Below are 20912 nucleotides of genomic sequence, written 5' to 3'. Positions count from 1 at the left end.
ACCTTAGCACAGTAGAGAGGATTCATGTTGGAGGTGAATAAAGTGATGATACAGGATGGGGATCCTCTTCCTCAGGGCATGGGAAGCAAGCACTCTCAGACAGTGCTGGTAGGAGCATAAAATGGCATAAGATGGGGATATGCCCAAAGCATATACCCAAAGCGGGATCTTGAAGAGATGTTTGTACACCCATGTTCATCACAGCATTATGCACGTCCTTGGAGGACAATTTCTATAAACTTAAGTGTTCAAAAGCACCCGCTATTTAGAGCGCTGAAGATGACAGCCCAAAAGGAGTAATGCTTTTAAGTCCTGTCAATATATCGTCTACACCAAGTAACAATTCCACTTCTAGGAGTTAGTCCCACAGGAACACTCAGAGGTGCACAGAAAGTGCCTGTAAGAAAACTAAGTGCATTGTTTACAGTCAAGATCCAGTTTTCTGGCAATAGGTGAACACAAAGAAATTACGATACTCCATTTTATGGAATAATATAGTATTATATGGAATTCATTCCTTTGAAAACAATGAGGTTATTTAATTAATTGATCTGTTTATTTATTTGAGGTAACGCTGGTTTAAAACATTATATAAGTTTCATGTGTACAAGATTATCAAATGCATTTATTCATAATGAGATTTAAGAAACATTTTTTTTTTACAGCTAGGAAAAGGGATGTATTTATTGTGCTTCCATTAGAAATTTCCAAGATGAACATATACGTATATGTGCATGTAAATATATATAGACTATTTCTGGAAGCATACAAGATAAATTATTAATAGCATTTCTCATTTTGGGTAAAGATATGCCATGAGTACGCGATGAATGGTATTTTTAAACTACATGCGTATATTGCTGTTCAATTCAATACCAGGTTTTGAAAGGATTAGAGGAAAAAAAGCAAAGGAAATACAAAATAGTTTTTTAAGTGTGGTAAAAAAAACATAACATTAAATTTACCATCCTTACCATTTTTAAGTGTACGGTTCAGTGGTGTTAAGTATATTCACATTGTTGTGGAATAGATCTCTAGATCTTTCTCATCTTGTAAAGCAAACTTAAACCCACTAAACACAAATTTCCCTCCCCCATCCCCTCAGCCCTTGGCAACCATCTCTCTACTATCTGTTTCAATGATTTTGACTACCGTAGATACTTCATATTAGTGAAATCATACAGTATTTGTCCTTTCGTGATGGTTTATTTCAAGTAGCATAATGTCCTTGAGTATCCATATTATTAGCACATGACAGAATTTCCTTCTTTTTAGGGCTGCATAATATTCTATTGTATGTATATCCCAGATTTTGTTTATCAGTTGCTATGGTCTGAATGTTTGTATCCCACCAGAATTCATACGTTGAAATCCTAACCCCTTAAGGTGATAGTATTAGTAGGTAGGGGGTTTTGGGAAGTGACTAAGTCTTCCACTAAGAAAGGGCTTAGTGACTCATAAAGAGGCTCCAGAGAGATCCCTACCTGATTCCAACATGAGAGAATGCAACAAAAGTCTGAGACCCAGGGCTTCCCTGGTGGCGCAGTGGATGAGAGTCTGCCTGCCAATGCAGGAGACACGGGTTCGAGCCCTGGTCTGGGAAGATCCCACATGCCGCGGAGCGACTAGGCCCGTGAGCCACAATTGCTGAGCCTGCGTGTCTGGAGCCTGTGCTCCGCAACAAGAGAGGCCGCGATAGTGAGAGGCCCGCGCACCGTGATGAAGAGTGGCCCCAATTGCCGCAACTAGAGAAAGCCCTCGCACAGAAATGAAGACCCAACACAGCCATAAATAAATAAATTAATTAAATTAAAAAAAAAAAAGTCTGAGACCCAGAAGAGGGCCCTCACCCAAACTTACTGGCACCCTGACCTCAGACTGTCAGCCTCTAGAACTGTGAGCAATAAATTTCTATTGTTTGTAAACCACCCAGTCTGTGGTATTTTGTTATATCAACTTGAATGGACTAAGAGATCTATTCATCCATCTACGGGCAATTGGGTTGTTTGCACCTGTTGGCTATTGCGAATAATGCTGTGATAAACATGGGTATACAAATATCCCTTCAAGATCCAGATTTCAGTTGTTTTGGACATATACCCGGCAGAGGAATTGCTGGAGCTTATTATGCTGATGATGATATTGCTTATTATGCTAATTCTATTTTTACTTTTTTTGAGGAACCTTCATATTGTTTTTTATAGTGGCTGCACCATTTTGCATTTCCACAAGGGTTCCAATTTCTCTGCATCCTCCCCTAAATAGTGTTTCCCTTACCCACTGAAATAGCCTCAAGATATGTGGGGAGATGCAATCCACATGGACCCTGAGTGCTTGTGTGCTCTTTCTAGATAGGCTAAGAGTGAAGGCTCTAGCTGCATTTTATCCAGGCCATTCTAAGGATGTGCTAGAGAAACAGCAGGCCTGAGAGATGAGAGGCCAGCCTCCCCCAGGCAAGGAGCAGGTCTGCATCTTCTCATTACAAGAGCAGTGAATCCCCCGAGCGTGGTGCTCGATCCTCTAAGGCAGCCCACTGCCTGCAGCATCATCCGTCCTGGACCCTTTGCATTACCTGTAGCACATAGGGAGGTTCATGGGAAACCGAGGCAGTATTCACTAAGCCGTGTCTCTGCCACGTGAACAGCTTCCAAAATGGTGCCATTTCTCAGATGTCTTTCTGGATGACCATGAACTATACGACGCTCAGTCTCTCTGTGCTGGTGTTTGGAATGCTTTCAGTTATCGTCTTTTCTCTTTCATGGTGCTTTTGTGCTGATCTTGTTTCCCAAATTATACACTCGACCTAAATTATGTCAAATATAAGATCTGTGTACTAACTGTTAGAAGTCAAACCATTTATATGGCCTTTTTATTAAACATAAAAAATATACTCATTACTTACTTGAGATTTTCAGCTCAAATTGGGATTTAGACTTAAGTTTCCTTCATGTAAGTAGATTCTAAGTCATTTCCACAGTGAATATATTCCTAATACAGGCTTTTAGATGATATAGATAAGAGTAAGTACTATTTCAACTTAAGGAAAACCTTTTTGGGTGACTTTCTTCTTTTTTAAAAATTAATTTGATTGAAATAGAGTTGATTTACAATGTTGTGTTCATTTCTGCCATGCAGCAAAGTGATTCAGTTATGTATATATACACATTCTTTTTCATATTCTTTTCCATTATGTTTTATCACAGGATATTGAATATAGTTCCCTGTGCTATACAGTAGGACCTTGTTGTCTATCCATTCTATATATAACAGTTTGCATCTGCTAATCCCAAACTCCCAATCCATCTCTCCCCCAGCCCTCCTCACTCTTGGCAACTTCAAGTCTGTTCTCTATGTCTGTGAGTCTGTTTCTGTTTCCTAGATAAATTCATTTGTGTTGTATTTTAGATTCCACATAGAAGTGATAGCATCTGATATTTCTTTTTCTCTGTCTGACTTACTTCACTTAATGTGATAATCTCTAGGTCCATCTGTGTTGCTGCAAATGGCATTATTTCATGCTTTTTATGGCTGAGTAGTATTCCATTGCATATGTGTACCACGTCTTCTTTATCCATTCATCTGTCGATAGACATTTAGGTTGTTTCCATGTCTTGACTATTGTAAATAGTGCTGTAATGAACATCGGGGTGCATGTGTCTTTTCTAATTATAGTTTTCTCTTGATATATGCCCAGGAGGGGGATTGCAGGATCATATGGCAACTCTATTTTTAGTTTTTTCAGGAACCTCCATACTGTTTTCCAGAGTGGCTGCACCAGTTTACATTGCCAGCAACAGCGTAGGAGGGTTCCCTTTTCTCCATACCCTCTCCAGAATTTGTTATTTGTAGACATTTTAATGATGGCCATTCTGACTGGTGTGAGGTGGTACCTCATTGTAGTTTTGATTTGCATTTCTCTAACAATTAGCAGTGTTGAACATCTTTTCATGTGCATGTTGGCCATTTGTTTGTCTTCTTTGGAGAAATGTCTATTTAGGTTTTCTGCCCATTTTTCAATTGGGTTTTGTTGTTGTTGTTGTTATTGAGTTGTATGAGCTGTTTGTATATTTTGGAAATCAAGCCCTTGTTGGTTGCATCATTTGCAAATATTTTGTCCCAGTCCGTATGTTGTCTTTTCATTTTGTTTATAGTTTCCTTTACTGTACAAAAGCTTGTGTGTTTGATTAGGTCCCATTTGTTTATTTTTGCTTTTATTTCTATTGCCTTGGGACACTGACCTAAGAAAACATTGGTACTATTTACGTCAGAGAATGTTTTGCCTATGTTCTCTTCTAAGAGTTTTATGGTGAGGTGGCTTTCTTCTGGCATATATAAGGGTAAGCTAGGGCTTCCCTGGTGGCGCAGTGGTTGAGAATCTGCCTGCCAATGCAGGGGACACGGGTTCGAGCCCTGGTCTGGGAGGATCCCACATGCTGCGGAGCAACTGGGCCCGTGAGCCACAACTACTGAGCCTGTGTGTCTGGAGCCTGTGCTCCGCGATGGTGAGAGGCCCACGTGGCCCCAGCTCACCGCAACTGGAGAGAGCCCTCGCACAGAAACGAAGACCCAACACAGCCAAAAATAAATAAATAAATTTATTTTTTAAAAAAAGGATAAAATCAATCAGTTCAATTTAAAAAAAATAAAATAAAAAAAAAAATAAAAGGATAAGCTGTCTCTGAGATTATATTACATTGGTTTGGATGCATGGACAGGAGTGCATCTGTCTGCCATGCACCCTAAATACCTATAGGGTGAGCTCCGGACCTGAAGCACATGACTCATCTTCCAGTCATTTTCCCAATTACCCTGTGGTATGCTTGAAAACCTCTGCTTATTTTATTGGCATACTCTACCTTTCACTTTGTCCTTGAGGAGGGATCAGTTAAGAGCTAAGGAAGAGCAGTTTTGAAGAAGAGTCGAAGGTCAGGGCATTTTTCTAGAAGGAGCTGTGCATAAGAAAGAAGAAGGGCAGGTGGTGGAAATACCAGAACTTAGCCTCACACTACAGCTATGGCCAAGGGAGAGAAGTTCAAAATAAATAATGTTTGATGTGCATTAGACAAATGAAGTTTATTTGGATTTGAACTCCTGCCTTCTCTTTTGTGTTTTTTAATGTTCTTAATCATTCAACCTGAATGGCTTATCTTCCTCTCAGAGCTTTGAACATTTTAATGATTCAGTATCCTTCTTTTTTAGAAGAGAGAGAAGAGAAAAATCACTTGAGCAGTGGAAAGAGATCCCTGGGGAGCTCTTGTGTATGCTGCAGCAAATGCTTTATTAGCTAAAGTTCCCACTGATGGAAAATTCAGACATAGGAAAAGCTCCTACATATTGGAAGAAAATTTGAGAGTTACCAAAAAATATCGTCAGAATGGAATGCAAAATTACTGTGGCAACACTTTTTCATCCATATATACCCAAGTAATAATAAGTGAAATGGTCAGTGAATTACATCGCCAATAAGTTTTCTATCCTTAGATTAAATAAATAATAAATACATGAGTCACTTATTAAAGGAACCTGACTGTGATATCTAGGGTCTTTTGAAAACCCTCCCCTGTCAAACAGTACAGGGCACCTTTAAACTGAAAGGAATTAAATCTCTCCCTGTATGAGTTTCCTAGGGCTGCTGTAACAAAGTACTGGAAAATGAGGGGCTTAAAACAACAGAAATTTATTCTCATAATTCTGGAGGCTGGAAGTCCAAAATCAGTGTCTTGGCAGGGCATGGGCAGGGCAAGGGTCTCGGGAGAATCTCTTCCAGGTCATTCTCTTAGTTTATGATGTTGTCAGTAATTCTTGGAGTTCTTTGGCTTGTAGATCATCACTCCAATCTCTGCCTCCACTGTCATGGGGTGTTCTCCCTCTGTGTCTTTATTTCATCTTCCCTCTGTGCATGTCTCTTCTCTTCTTGTAAGGACCCAGGTCATATTGGATTAGGGTCCACTGTCATGACCTCATCTTAACTTGATGACTTCTGCAAAGACCAGATTTCCAAATAAGTTCACATTCACAGGTTCCGGAGTAAGAACTCCAATATATCTCAACGTGAACATGACAGTGGCCTGGAAGGACAGAGGTGGCTATAGTCAAACGATGCTTATCATAAAGGAAAAGAGGCACTTTCTCATTTTGTTTGTTGTGCCCACTTTTTGTAAGGGAAGAAGATTAATCTGGAATTGATGAGAAATTGATAAGAAATGCTCTGGACACCAAGGCAAATGGAATGTGAGAAAATGAGCAAACAACACCCCTGAGTACTACAAGGAGTGGCATCTAGAAAGGGAGGCTGGAGTTTGTGTCAAGGTGAAGAACCGTGGTTGGTGTCTGACGTTTACTGAGTGTTTATTGTGAGCCAGGCATGGTTTTAAGCATTTGAGGTGCATCATATCATTTAATCTTTCTCCCTGAGTGTCTTCATTTTACAGACGAAGAAACTGAGGCTCAGAGTTACACAATGGTCAATTTCTGTGTTACTCTGGAATATTCTAAGGTATGATTGAAGTAGCCCTTTATTTTCCTGTTTATTATTATTATTATTAATTACGTGCAGTGAGATAGATTCCCAGAGCACACAGAAGAAAGAGAGGATGAGAGGGAGGAAGACTTTACAATGCAATCGTGTTCTTGGTGGGGCAGAGGCAAGTCTGGGTCACCTTAGGGCTGGGTTTAGGAGGTGAGGGTGCACCCAAGGGCAGTGGTCAGAAAAGACCTGGAGAACTGCTGACCTCAGGATCCTGAATGGACACCTATGTGCTGTGGTTTTGCTGTTGTCCCAGCCCAGGCTGTGGCTCTGTTCTTAGGGATCTGCCATCTTTGCTCAAGGTTCCACATAGAAACAAAGATGCTGGATTGTTTGGTGCCTTTGTGAATTCTGTCTCCCTACTGGGAGTGAGATGTAGAATAGACACAGATGTTCCTGCCAGGTTTGGAAGCCAGCGATGAGGAGTTCAGCGTTGGACAAAACGCATTCCCTGCTTCCTAAAGGGGTGTGGACTTGCTCAGCTCACGACCTGGGGCGTCTTGGTTCAGGGAAATGAGAGACAGAGCAGTTCCAGGCCAGGCTTTGCTTTTCTGCCCTCTTATCTGGACACAACCTCTCTGAGCATCAGTTTTTCCTGAGTCTTTGTCCTTTACTGGTCCTTTCCTCAGTCATAGGAAGCCCTCAAGATGCATCAAGATGTATATTATTCTCTAAATCGATCTGAACCCAATGCCTGGTCCTCAAGAACTACCTTAGGCCCAGAATCAACCAGGGAAGGGGAGAAAGGATGAAAGGAGGATGCAGGGGAGAGGTGCACAGGTAAGGGTCCTAGCTCAGCTGTCACCTGCAGAACAGAAGCAAGTGGCCTTGATTGTTCACACCTCACTTTACCTGCCTCCAGGTTGGAGCCTGAAGAGCTTGACTGGATTCACTTCTCTCTATTAGAAAGTTGTTAGGTCATTTTCAAATTTCATTTTAATTTATTTTCTCATTTACACTTACTTTGGTTTTGCTTTCTGCTTTTTTCTCCTGATTTTGGCTTTATTACTTTCAAGTAACACTTTTCTTTCAATCCCCATTTTCTTCTTCTTAATGCCAGTTTACGTTGTTAGCTAAGGGCTGATTTTGTTACCTTCACTCCTGTTTTGTCTATTTGACAGCCCCCTGAGATGATCTGTTTACTGCACTGTGTTCCCCAAGAAACAGTGGGGAAGCTGCCTAACAGACAATCTCCTGGGAGACTTTCCGCTACCCGTTTTCAGTGGGAAGCAGTTTCAGTCAGAACTGGCTCGCTCATCATAGCTGGGTAATATAAGCATCCAAATCACAGGGGGTGGGAGCACGTGGCCTCTCGGCGTTTATCTTGATTGAATCATGGGTGTGTAACTTTCCGTCGTTCAGCTCTTGATTTGTATTAATGATTCAGAGTTCATTACCTTAAGATAAAAAAGGTGTTCCTGCTGGCAAGAGCTAGATAAGATTGTGGGCAATTTGAGACTCTCACTGTGTGAAGTTGATGATGACTATATTCCCTGGTAAGAACTGAGAAATTCTGTCCTGTCCTGTCCTGCCACCGCGTGACACCAAACAAGGTACAGTCGCAATGGACTTTGTGTCACTGACATGAAATTGAGGGTGGGCGTGGTGGCACCCACCCAGAGTGCCCAGGAAATCTGCAGCAGTGGCTGGGACGAGTAGAGTTTCCCAGTACCACAGGGAGTTCATAGGCAGGAAACTTTCTGTTTCTCATTGTATCAGTCTGGGTCTCATTGCTAACATTTCACCTAAATGAAAATGCACTTTTACTTTGTTTAAATTTTTCTTGTGGTAAAATATACATAACATATAATTTACCCTTTGAAGTATTTTAAGTGGCATTAAGTACACTCACATTGTTGTGTCTCTATCACCCCACTATTCATCTTCAGAATTTTTTTGAGAGGTAAAACAACTAATATTTACTGTGTATATTTTGTATACAATTGTTAAAGGTTACACTCCATTTTCAGTGATTACAAAATATTGGCTATATTCTTCGTGTCGTACAATGCGTCCTTGCAGCCTCTCTTACACCCAATAGCTTGTACCTCCCACTCCCCACCCTTTTTTTGCCCCCCTCCCCCCGGGAACCACTAGTTTGTTCTCTATATCTGTGAGTCTGCTTCTTTTTTGTTATATTCACTAGTTTGTTATAGGTTTTAGATTCCACGTGTAAGTAATATCATACAGTGTTTGTCTTTCTCTGTCTGACTTCTTTCATTCAGCACAATGCCCTCCAAGTGCATCCATCAGAACTTCTTTCATCGTCCCAAACTGAAACTTGCTACCCATTAAAAACTAACTCCCCATTTCCTTTCTTTCTCCAGGCGCTGGCAATCACCATTTTACTGGCTTTAGAAATTTGACTAGATACCTCATATAAGTGGAATCATATAATTTTTGTTCTTTTGTAACTAGCTTATTTCACTTAATGTTTTCAAGGGTCATCCATTCGGTGGCATGTGTCAGAATTTCCTTCATTTTAAGGCTGAATAATATTCCACTGTATGTATATCCCAGATTTTTTTAATCCATTCATCTGTTGGTAGATATTTGGATTGTTTCCACCTTTTGGCTATGGTGGATAATGTTGCTGTGAACATGAGTGTACAGATATCTCCTTGAGACACTTCTTTCAACTTTTTTGGATATATACCCAGAAGTGAAATTGCTGGATCATATGGTAATTCTATTTTTAATTTTTTGAAGAACTGCCATAACGGTCTTGCAAGTGGCTGCACTGTTTTACATTCCTACCAGCAGTGCACGAAGTTTCCTATATATCCTTGCCGACACATCTTATTTTCCATTAAAAAAAAATATATAGCCAATCTAAAGGGAGTGAAGTAGTATCTTACTATGGTTTTGATTTGTATTTCCCTAACAAACATCTTTTTCTGTGCTTATTGGGCATTTGTGTATCTTCTTTAGATAAATGTTTATTGCAGTACTTTGTGCATTTTAAAATCAGATTGATTTTTTTGTTGTTGAGATGTACAAAGTTCTTTATATATTCTGGATGTGAACCCCTTATCATATATATGATTTGCAAATATTTTCTCTTGTTCCATTGGTTGCCTTTTTCACTCTGTTGATAATGTTCTTTGATGTATCCAAGTTTTAAATTCTGTTGTTATGTTTTGATATTTCTTCTTTTTCAATGTAAGCATTTATAGCTATATGTTATATTGTTATCTATTTTGGCTTATGTTGTCTGTACTTTTGGTTTCATATCCAAGAAATCATTGCCAAATCCAATGTGATGAAATTTTTATACTATGTTTTCTTCTAAGTGTTTTATAGTTTTAGGTCTTATGTTTAGGACTTTGGTCCATTTTGAGTTAATTTTTGTATATGGTGTAAGGTAAGGGTCCAATTTTATTCCTTTACATGTGAATATCCAATTTTCCCAGCACCAATTGTTGAAAAGACTGTCCTTTCTGAATACATGGTACCCTTGTTGAAAATGATTTGTAGATCACTTTGTGAAACATTGACATCTTAAAAATATTAAGTTTTCTAATCCATGAACACAGAATGGTTTTCCATTTATTTGTGTCCTTAATTTCTTTTAGCAATGTTTTGTAGTTTTCAGAGTACAAGTCTTTTGCCTCCTTGACTAAGCTTATTCCAAAGTATTTTATTCTTTTTGATAATGTTGTAAATGGAATTGCTTTCTTAATTTTATTTTTGGATTGTTCCTTACTAGTGTATTGAATTGCAACTGATTTTTGTGTTTTGATTTTGTATCCCGAAACATTGTTCCCTGATTAGTTCTAACAATTTTGGGGGGGGGGTGGATCTTTAGGGTTTTCTACATATAAAATCATGTTGTCTGCAGAGATAATTTTACTTCTTACTTTACAATTTGGATGTCTTTCATGCCTAATTTCTCTGGCTAGGACTTCCAGTATTATGTTGAACAGAAGTGACAAAATCTAGCATCCTTGTCTTGTTCCTGATCTTAGAGGAAAAGCTTTCAACCTTCACCAAAAATTATCATGTTCAGTGTGGGTTTTTCATATATGGCTTTTTATTATGTGGAGGTAGTTTCTTCTATTCTTAGTCTCTTGAGTGCTTTTATCATGTAAGTGTGCTGACTTTTGTCAAGTGCTCTTTCTGTATCAGTTGAGATGATCCTGTGCTTTTCCCCTTCATTTTATTAATACTGTATATGACATTGCTGGTTTTCTATATATTGAACCACCCTTGCATTCCAGAAATAAATCCCACTTGGTCATGGTGCATAATCCTTTTAATATGCTGCTAAATTTGATTTACCAGTATTTTGTTGAGGATTTTTGCATCATTGTTTATAAGGGATGTTGGTTACAGTTGTCTTTTCTTGTAGTGTCTATGTGGCTTTGGTATCAGAGAAATGCTGGCCTCAGAATGAGTTAGAGAGTGTTCCTTCTCCTTTAAGTTTTGTAAGAGTTTGAGAGGATTGGTGTTGGTTCTTCTTAGTTCTTCTAAATATTTGGTAGAATTCATCCATGAAGTCATCTGGTCCAAGGCTTTTCTCTGCCAGGAAACTTTTGGTTACCAATTAAATCTCCTTACTAGGTCTATTCAAATTTTCTGTTTCTTTTTGATTTAGTTTTGGTAAGTTATGTGTTTCTAGGAATTCATCCATTTCACCTGGATTATCCAGTTTTTTAGTGTACAGTTCATAGTAATCTCTTATAATCCTTTTATTTCTGTTAAATATGTAGCCATGTCTTTGTCTTTATTTCTGATTTCAATTATTTGAGTCGTCTTTTTTTAATTTTCCTTAGTCAATCTAGCTAAAGATTTGTCAATTTTGTTGATTTTCAGAGAACCAGACTCTTGGTTTCATGGATTTTTTCTATTGTTTTTCTAGTCTCTCTTTGTTTATCTCTGCTCTAATCTTTATTATTTCCTTCCTTCTTTGAGCTTTCAATTTAATTTGTTCTTCTTTTTCTAGTCCCTTAAGGTGTAAGGTTAGGTGGCTGATTGTGATATGTTTCTTCTGTTTCAATGTAAGCTTTTACATTATATTTTCCTCTAAGTACTGCTTTCCCTGCATCCCATGAGTTTTGGTAAGTTGTGCTTTCATTTTCATTTTCATTTCATTGTTTTCTTGATTTCCTTTAGTTCTTTGTTGGTGTATTCCTTTAACGTTTTGCGCTTACATGAGATAGTTGTTCTAAAATCTTTTTCCAGTAAGTCCAAAACCTGTTTCTTGAGGTATGGTGTCTGGATATTTATTTTGTTCCTTTGAATGAGCCTAGTTTTACTGTTTCTTTGTATGCCTGGTGATCTTTTGTTGAAAACTGGGCATTTTAAAAAAACAGCCACCTCTCCCAGTCTTCTTATACTTGCTCTACACAGGGGAAGACCTTTGTAATCAGCCTAATGTGATGTCTTAGGGTCTTTTCAGACCTGTGTTGTCTCTGGACCAGTGCGTGTGTTTTTTCCCCCCAGTTCTCCTATTTATACATCTGCTTTTAAATGTCTTGCTTTTCTAAGAGTCTCACTCTTGCTTACTCTTGGGGCCTTAGCTGTCCTATTGTACTCCTCAATCAGTAATCTCTTGTCCTTGGTGTCTGTGGGTCTATAGTTACCTTTGCAACCATTTTTACAAATCATACCCGCTGCTTCCCATGGCTCCCTTATTCTGAGATCTGAGCCATTTTTGATTGTCTGAACTCTGAGTTAGGTGTCAAAAGACCAGTCCTTAGGCAGCCCACAGACAGGTTAGAACATTGCAGATCAGTCTGCTCTCTCTCAGGTTTGCAAAAGGGGGCTGGGGATCTGGCTGCCAGTTTCCTCAAGCTGCACTAAAAAGTGACTAAAAAATGCCACAGGTTTCCTACCCTTTTAAATGTGACATTTTTTGATGGTGCGTTCGCTTGGTTGTTGTAGATCTTTGACTCATTTCTATAGTTTCTATAATGCCTTTTTAGTCTGTTTCTGGTTATGTACTTAAATCAAAACAGGAACATATTCTCATCACTGCTGGAAGAAAAGAGTCTTTACTCTGCCAGCCTGTCATGTGTGATGGATAAAAGGGCCCTTAGGACTGCACGTGGACACTGTCACTTTTTACAGAGAACCAGTTGACCTTGTATAACTGGAGATGCTTCCCCTCAAACACAGCTCTGCTCCCTCTGCTGAGGGTGGTGTCAGTCTCTCCCGATGCTGCTGGAAATGGAACACTGCATGCCTGGACACCCCACAAAAATAAAGGGTACTGACGTGCTCCCAGGCCAATACTTGTTCAGGAAGTGAGAGAAGTACTGTAGATATAAAAACATGCCAGTTTCTAAGGCAGCCTTCACTCCACATAGGAAGTACATGGCCAGGGTTTGATTTGATAAAAAATTAGTATCACAGTTAGAAACCAGACCTGACCCTGAGCTCCCTTAATGACTTCATCTAATGTCTCCCTGTTGACCCACCCAGGCCTTATCTTATCCTGTGTCTGGCTATCATTGGCTCTGCCGTCCCCTAAGCCCTTCCCTGCCCCAGGATCTCCTCTCTCTAGGTGCATTTCAGGTGACCTACACTTACCAATTTCTATCAGATGTTTCCTGAGGGCCATCTGGACGTGATCCTAACAACCCGGGCTGAGTGATGCCACTTTGTGGATTCACTAAATGACACATTTCTGTGGGTCACGTCCTCCCAGCCCAGCAGCCCTAACAAGCACCAGCACGGAAGCTGCTGGCAAACGCTGGGAGGAGGCCTTAGTACTGCAGGGAGCTGCCGGGGGCAGCCTCTCAGGGCCCCACACCCAGGGCTCATCCCAGGAGACACTCCTGAGGAGGGGAAGGCAGGGCTGTGCCCTTGAGGAAGGAGGGACCGCTCACCTCTCTGACCTCGGGCTGGAGAAGGACGAGGGCTCGGGACCGCGGAAGACGGCAGGGAGCTCGCCCTCCTCCCTGAGAGCTCGGTGAGCTGCATCGAGGCGAGGAGGTGAGACCCTGCTCACTGCCCCTCCCTCCGGAATGCAGTCACTGCTACTGAGAACTCTACCCCAGCCCTGATTTCATTGTGGCTGGTTAGAAAAAAGGGAAAACAAACAAAACTAAAACCAAAACCTGACTCAGCACCAGAAGATAAATGAACTTCCATGTGTATGTAGCACCTTTTAAGGATTTGTCTAATTCCAAATGAAATGATCTCTATTTTAACTCCTTACTGATTACTAATTTTCTTCATTTCAGATACAGTCTATAACAGTAGATTCCCGTCTGTGTTCTGAAGCAAATCCCCCAGCCTCGCCTCCCACCCCTGTGGGGCCTGGGGAGAGGGGAGGCATCTTCCCCCAGAGAAGGTGGGCATATGCCCCCCTCTCCCCCGTGCCTCCCTGGGCACCCCCTTGCCTGGGGACTGCGGTCTCCCTTCCTTACTCTCACACTCAGGGCCCCTCACAGAGTGGCCCTGACCTGACTCCCCAGACTCTTCTCACCATCCTGTTTCCTAAACTTCAGCCAAGTTCCGCCCAGCATCCTGCTTGTCCGGAGAGTGTGCCGCCTTCTTCCAAGTCCAGGCCTCTGCATGGAGGTTTGCTCTACCAGAAATGCCCCTCCTCTTGTGGCAACAGTTTAAATTCCTCGTTATTAAATTACAAATCTGCAGCCTCCTCCTCCTTGAGCGTTGCCTGATTTCCCAGCAAACGTATCTGCTGCAATTCCCTGCAGAATCACGTCAGGTCAGGGGCCACTTGGTGCTAGTTTCGGTTCCTGCATCCCAGCCCGTGCATCCCTGAGCGCACAGCTCCGTCTCATTTGTCTCTGCCGTGGGTGTTTCCTCATCAGTTAGTCTCCGTAAACGTTGTGAGTGAAGTATTTTCTACATTTCCAGGTATAAGCAGCTGCCATCTCATAAGATAACTTTCTTAAAAGAAGTGATTCACGGTGTATAGAGCATATTGTAGTTTAACCAGTGGTGGGGGGCAGGGTTGATACAAGTTTCTTCTCATGATTCCTAATACCAGCTCACCAGAGTGATGCTTAAAGGCAAGGACAGTTATGCTAATTTTTGCAGAATAATTTTTAATTCACAAAAACCATTAATTCTAAGACTGAAAAGTTGTATGTGAGATAAGCGTATGGTTACTACATCCACAAGCAAATTTTTACAGCCCTGGGACATTATGATGCCCTTAAATCCTCCTGGAACAGGTTGAAAGTTAAACTGCATTGAGGATTTCTGAATTGCTGATACTATGATATACTATAGTTCTTTTTTTTTTTTTAATTTTATTTATTATTTATTTATTTATTTATTTATTTATTTATTTATGGCTGTGTTGGGTCTTCATTTCTGTGCAAGGGCTTTCTCTAGTTGCGGCAAGCGGGGGCCACTGTTCATCACGGTGCGTGGGCCTCTCACTACCACGGCCTCTCTTGTTGCGGAGCACAGGCTCCAGACGCGCAGGCTCAGTAGTTGTGGCTCACGGGCCCAGTTGCTCCGCGGCATGTGGGATCTTCCCGGACCAGGGCTCGAACCCGTGTCCCCTGCATTGGCAGGCAGATTCTCAACCACTGCGCCACCAGGGAAGCCCCCATAGTTCTATAGTTCATCTAAATTAATAAAATGAGATTTAAAAATCACATTCAAAATTGAGCAAAAGCCAAACTAACTCTTTTCGTATTAATTAAATGATAATAATGAGAAGTATGATTGTCCCTTTCGTAAAACATACCAAAATTATATGTTAGATTACATTCACTTAGCACAAAATGTCTTTCAAAAATAAATTCTAAGCACTAAACAATCTGAGGGATACACCTGTACAGTTTTAGTTGCATATCTGCGTGTGCATGACTGACATGCCTGACAGCTTGTAATTCATGTTTTAAAAAATGATTCAGTATTTTAAAAGAATATAGCAGAAGGATAGCTTCTTATGCCTAAATCACCTGTTGTGCAAGGTCCTCACTCTAGTGCATTTTACACAATAGGGTTTTATTAGTCATAAACCATGGCTGACAGTCATAAGCGCCAGTGTAAATGGGGAGAATGAAAATAAAGATGGGGCCTGAGAAACTGAGCTATTGTGAGCCAAGGTCCAGGAAGCAGACTCTCTAATAGCTTATTGGGTGTCTAGGAGCCAACAGAACCTTCTAGATAGTCTGTATAGGAAATCATCTAGCTTTCCCAAACTACATACATTTGGAATTAAAATTCCATTTGCTGCCAGTATCATTGTAAATGGGGGAGTAAGTCCCCCCTGTAGGGTCTTTAAGGGCCACTGCAATATTTCTGCAGAAGAAATTACAGGGTTTATTATACTCACAGGTCCTAGAGGAGAAGACAGGGCGCACCTCACCATTCAGCAGCCACCTAGCAGGTGGGGAGTCGAGAGAGAGTGAGGACCTTGGGCAAGTCTGGGTGGAGCAGAAACAAGGCTTGAGGAGATTTCATTGTTTCTTGGAATGTCTAGGTCACAGTCGGGGAGGGCAAAAAGGGAATCTTGCGGCAGGAAGCAGCCTGGGCACACCCACGCACCTGGTCCCCTGGGTGTTGAGGCAGCAGGAAAATAGGAAATTTAAAAAAAAATTTACAATCCAATCATCTTCACTCTTTATTCTCATTTTCAACCTTATTTTCCAAAATATACAATCCTTAGTTCTCCGAAAGTTAGGGAGAGGAAACTGGCTTCCTATTAGTTAACGGTGATGCAACATTGAAACACTGGACATCCCGCTGAGGTTTCCATGGTGTCCGCTGGGCTCTGCAGCACCCAGCTCCTGGAGCTTTTCAGACTCCTCAGTGAATTCATTATTGTTTAAAAGAAAAGAACACCCCGTCTTTCTGTTTTTGTTCCTTCTGTCACTGTTTTTATTCTACCTTGCCTCATTCTACAAACCGTCGGCCATGGAACTCCTGTATAGTTTTTCATTGTACGGAAAACACCAATACATCTTCCATCGTGGAGGTAGTCAGGGCAATCACTGTTACCTCTCTTTTGCGCAGAAAAATGGAGGTTCATGGAGATTAAGAGATGTATACAAAGTTGGAATCACAACAGGTCAGGAACTCTAATTTAGTTCTTTGGACTTAAAAAAATATTGTTTTCTCCACAAATTCATCACTGCCTCACTAAGTTTATATGGGCAGCAAACATGGACAGAAGGCTCTTAGGTCTGGGCATTCATCACTACCTCCAGGGAGGGAGCCCAGGGGCAGCGGTGCTGAGAGCTCTCACTGCCCTCAATCTCCCCCTTTGCTCCCCTGAGCTCAGGTAGGACCCTGCGGGCAACTCATGTGGTCCCCCAGGGCTCTCCTAATGGGTCCAACATTGAAACCAGGACACAGACCCCATGGGGCCTGTAAACTGCCTGCCCATCTGCACGAGGATGACAGGCAGACTCAGTGATGGGACAGGCAGAGCCCACACAGAAACAGTAAGGAAGTCACCTGCTCCTCTGTGCTTCATTGAACCTTTGAGAGACAGGCACGGAACCGAAAATGCCATCCTTGTATCAGGACACCTAACCACACTTATGTCACTTTCAAACACAAAGTCAAAGAGACTTTATGTCACTCAAAAACACAAAGTAAAAGCTTCTTCAAGACAGGAGGTGAACAGGAGAATTCTATCTTTGAATATTCCTACAATATTTGTAGTGAGTATTTAACATGAAAAAAGTAGTCAAAGTATTTTTCTTAAAATCACCTCCTATGCAGCTATAAAAATCTTTAAGAAAAATCGTCCAGGATAGAAATATAATAGAGACTGCACACATTCATGAATTTATCTGCCTCCTAACAAGTCCAACTTGTGAAGTGCAGAGCATTTTATATGTTAGAGGCACAATTATAAATCGCTAAAATACCCGCTTGGTCACACTGCAGTACATTTTCATTGCTTTACTTGAATGCTCACCTAAGATTTTTCTCTGAAATGTACTCAGAGCAGAGACAGTTATACAATGAAAGTGAGAAATTGTAAGAGCATAACACTGTCTTAGAAATAGTCCATGTAGAAACCACTTACCCCAGCACAGTCTTGCCACATGTTTTATGTTCTGTCCACAGAGCCAGCCCATGGCAGCTCATAGTAAGGCGGTCAAAGAGAGTGTTCTGTCCTTTCCCTCTTACCTACTCAGACATCAACATTTTCTCCTGCTCTTTCTGTGTCAGCTGCTCTCAGGTGAGAATAAAGGAGGTGAAAATGTGAGCTTTCCTAGGAAAGCTCTGCCTCTGTCTCCCATCCTCTTCAGAGCCTTACACGGCGCCTGCTGGCAATTGTGGTTCAAGTAATATTGTTGGATGAATAAACGGATGAGAGACCCTGACTTAAAAGAGTCACTTTGTTGTACAACAGAAACTAACACAGTATTGTGAAGCAATTATACTCCAATAAAGATCTATTTTAAAAAATAATTAATTAATTAATTTTTTAAAAAAAAGAATGCCACAAAGGGTAGTTCCATTTCAGAAAGACACTTTTTAAGATTGAAAAGTCTTTGAGATTCACAGTAAATCAATATTTCAATGCCATGGTGGCCCCTTCGACACTATGGGGAAGACTAGAAGGGATATTTTGAAAGACACTGACCATTTCTAGTATATTTCAAATCGTACCTCATGGTTTGCCCAGTGATTATAAATTTGATGCTGTTCATCATATAGTCCTTCTTTATAGTGAGGCGAGCGGGGGCTACTCTTCGTTGCAGTGCGCGGGCTTCTCATTGCGGTGGCTTTCTCATGTTGCAGAGCTTGCGGGCTCTAGAGCACAGGCTCAGAGTTGTGGTGCACGGGCTTAGTTGCTCTGCAGCACATGGGATCTTCGTGGATCAGGGCTCAAACCCGTGTCCCCTGCATTGGCAGGCGGACTCCTAACCACTGCGCCACCAGGGGAGTCCCTGTAGTTTGTCTTCTATAGACGTTTATTCATCTGTAGTAGCCTGTAGTAGTCAGGTGTTAAGTTTAAAGCATTAATTCTGCTATCTTGCTTTTTTAGCATTTTTGTGAATGAGATAAATCTTTGCTTTTACTTATTTGTAAAGAGTATATTATATTACATTATATATTTGCATTTCTGAAATTTTTATAGCTAAGACATGATAAACACATGGGAAGATCTGCTCAACTAAAATGGGGAATTTTCTTCTAAAACTTCGATCTAATGTCTGTGAAATAATCCAGAAGAGAAGTAATAACAAGCAGTTTTCTTTATAAACCAGGGAACATCAGTGAACTCTTCCTTGCATTTCCACCAGTCAGACTGATTGAATTCATATTTAGGTGAGAGTGATTACGCTGTCGAGACAATTAAGTGAGGTGATCTAAGCCAAGTGCTTGGCTCAGGGCGTCATTTATGGGAAGCTCTCCACAAACACACAACATCATTATCATTATTATTTCATGAATAATTTGATAATGTCTTTGCTCCTGGCTTGGATTCTTCTCTCTTGGATACTTTTGCTAGCACAAAATTTTTTTTCAATTATTGTAAATTTCACTAAATTTTGGAAACTGATGATCTTTTGTTGCCTAATGGTAAAATACCATCGGATTCTGATTTGAAATGGTACATAGAAAAACTCCTCTCTCATGCAGTTAAGAAGTGATTAGTTAGCAGTGTGCAAAACATTCAGGTAGAAATAGTGCCTCCAGGAGTCTCTATTTCAGAATTCCCCAGATAAGGGTAAACTCCCTACTCCCTCATGTAAACCGACATGTTCATGTTATTGTAGCATGGTTTGTCATCCCGTTGGTTTGGAAGGAAACTAGGATGGTAGAAAGAAACATGCAGAAAGATGCAGTCCAACTTAAGTAGAACCTGTTTTTAAAAAGTGACCCTGTGATACTAGCCCATTAAAAGCTCCCTTAGAAACCTCTGACATCCCCAGGGTCAAACGTGCCTCATTCAGTGGCTGTTTCATTATCTCAGTCCAGTGGGTGTCATCCTAGGCACAAGCTCCACCATCACCTTTATTTTTGTTCTTCACTCTGCCCAGATCAGAAGCTGCAAGTTGTTAGGGAACCAAAAGTGCAGCCCCACTAGAAATGGGTAAAAAAAAAACCCCAAATGTTTGTTTAGATGATATTATCTATCAGAGCTGGAGAGACACGAAGCCGATCATGAGAGAAGAGTCTCTGCTGTATATTAATGTGAACTTTTCTGGAACAACATGCTCTCTTTAGCTTTTCCACATGTCTAATCACTAAGAGCTTGTCTAGCTACATGAGAAAAACAAAACCAAAAGCCCCACAACTGCCTAGAAGCTTATCAGTATCAGAAGGGTACATCATTTTAAGTCCATTCAGTATAACACCATGCAGCTGTTAAAAAAGAATGAGCAACACTGAGATGTTCTGACATGGAAAGATCTATAAGACTTGAGTGGTTTAAATGGAAACAGGAGGTTGGAGAATAATTTGCAAAATATGATTCCATTTCTGTTAAAATGCATGAAGACAGCTCATGAGTGCACAGATTAAAAATATGTATGACTATGATGGTAAAGGACTAGAAACACATCCACTGATGGTGACCCCTGGGAAGAGGGTGGGCAGGTGGGTAAGAGATGATTTACATGTTTTACTCTGTACACTTAGTCTCGGAATATTTTCTAAGAATGCATTGATGTCTATAAAGTAAATAATAATAAGAGCAGATGCTTAGCACTTACTATGTGCCTGGCACTGTTCCTCAAAGCATGCTTCTGAAGTGAATACTGTAATCATTTTACAGATGGAAAAACCGGGACACAAATGGGCTGAGAAAATTGTCCAAGACCCCCCATTTAGTGATTGACAGTGAGGTAAACAAATTTCTTCAATAGCATAAAGAGGGTTGGATCACATGAGCTCTAAGATCTCTCTTATTTTTTTTAAACGTTTGTTGTTGTTGTTCTATTTTATTTTTGGCTGTGTTGGGTCTTTGTTGCCACTCATGGGCTTTCTTTAGTTGCACCCAGCGGGGACTACTCGTTGCAATGCACGGGCTTCTCATTGCAGTGGCTTCTCTTGTTGCGGAGCACGGGCTCTAGGCATGTGGGCTTCAGTAGTTGTGGCCCACAGGCTCAGTAGCTGTGGCCCACGGGCTTAGTTGCTCTGCGGCATGTGGGATCTTCCCGGACCAGGGCTCGAACCCGTGTCCCCTGCCTTGACAGGTGGATTCTTAACCACTGCACCACCAGGGAAGCCCTGTAAGATCTCTTGAGTGATCATGTCTCAAAGGGCTAAGAGGCTGGGCTATGGATTCAGATGTCCCTTGTAATAATCCAGCTCTGAAACTGGCTAGCTGTTCACCAGAGGCAGGTAACTGAGTCCTTCTGAGCCAGTTTCCTTATCTGTACAAGGTAGAGTAGGCACTGCCTCACAGCATTACAAGTGAGGACATATAGGGAGGAATGCCTAGAGACCCAGTTGGACCCTCAGAGTTGGTATGGAGATTATT

The 20912-nt window shown here is 41.0% G+C and overlaps 2 long non-coding RNA genes across 2 annotated transcripts in view; one reads left to right on the top strand and one right to left on the bottom strand.

The window, feature by feature from the left end:
• The window catches only part of LOC132366907 (uncharacterized), an 85928-nt gene extending 76309 nt beyond the window's left edge, over nt 1-9619 (top strand). The window contains exon 4 of the long non-coding RNA XR_009503590.1: nt 8854-9619. This is a non-coding gene — a long non-coding RNA (uncharacterized LOC132366907). The remainder of the gene's footprint in view (nt 1-8853) is intronic.
• LOC132366908 (uncharacterized) lies at nt 5662-13433 on the bottom strand. Its single transcript, XR_009503591.1, has 2 exons — nt 13360-13433; nt 5662-5980 (listed from the first exon to the last, which is right to left on the bottom strand). It is a non-coding gene; the product is annotated as an uncharacterized LOC132366908 (long non-coding RNA).
• Between the last annotated feature and the right edge of the window lie 7479 nt (nt 13434-20912).

This window comes from Balaenoptera ricei, chromosome 6 (assembly GCF_028023285.1).
Source record: "Balaenoptera ricei isolate mBalRic1 chromosome 6, mBalRic1.hap2, whole genome shotgun sequence".
In the NCBI taxonomy this organism is placed as follows: domain Eukaryota; kingdom Metazoa; phylum Chordata; class Mammalia; order Artiodactyla; family Balaenopteridae; genus Balaenoptera; species Balaenoptera ricei.
The sequence above is the reverse complement of the archived record's forward strand: the minus strand, read 5'-3'. Positions and strand labels throughout refer to the sequence as shown.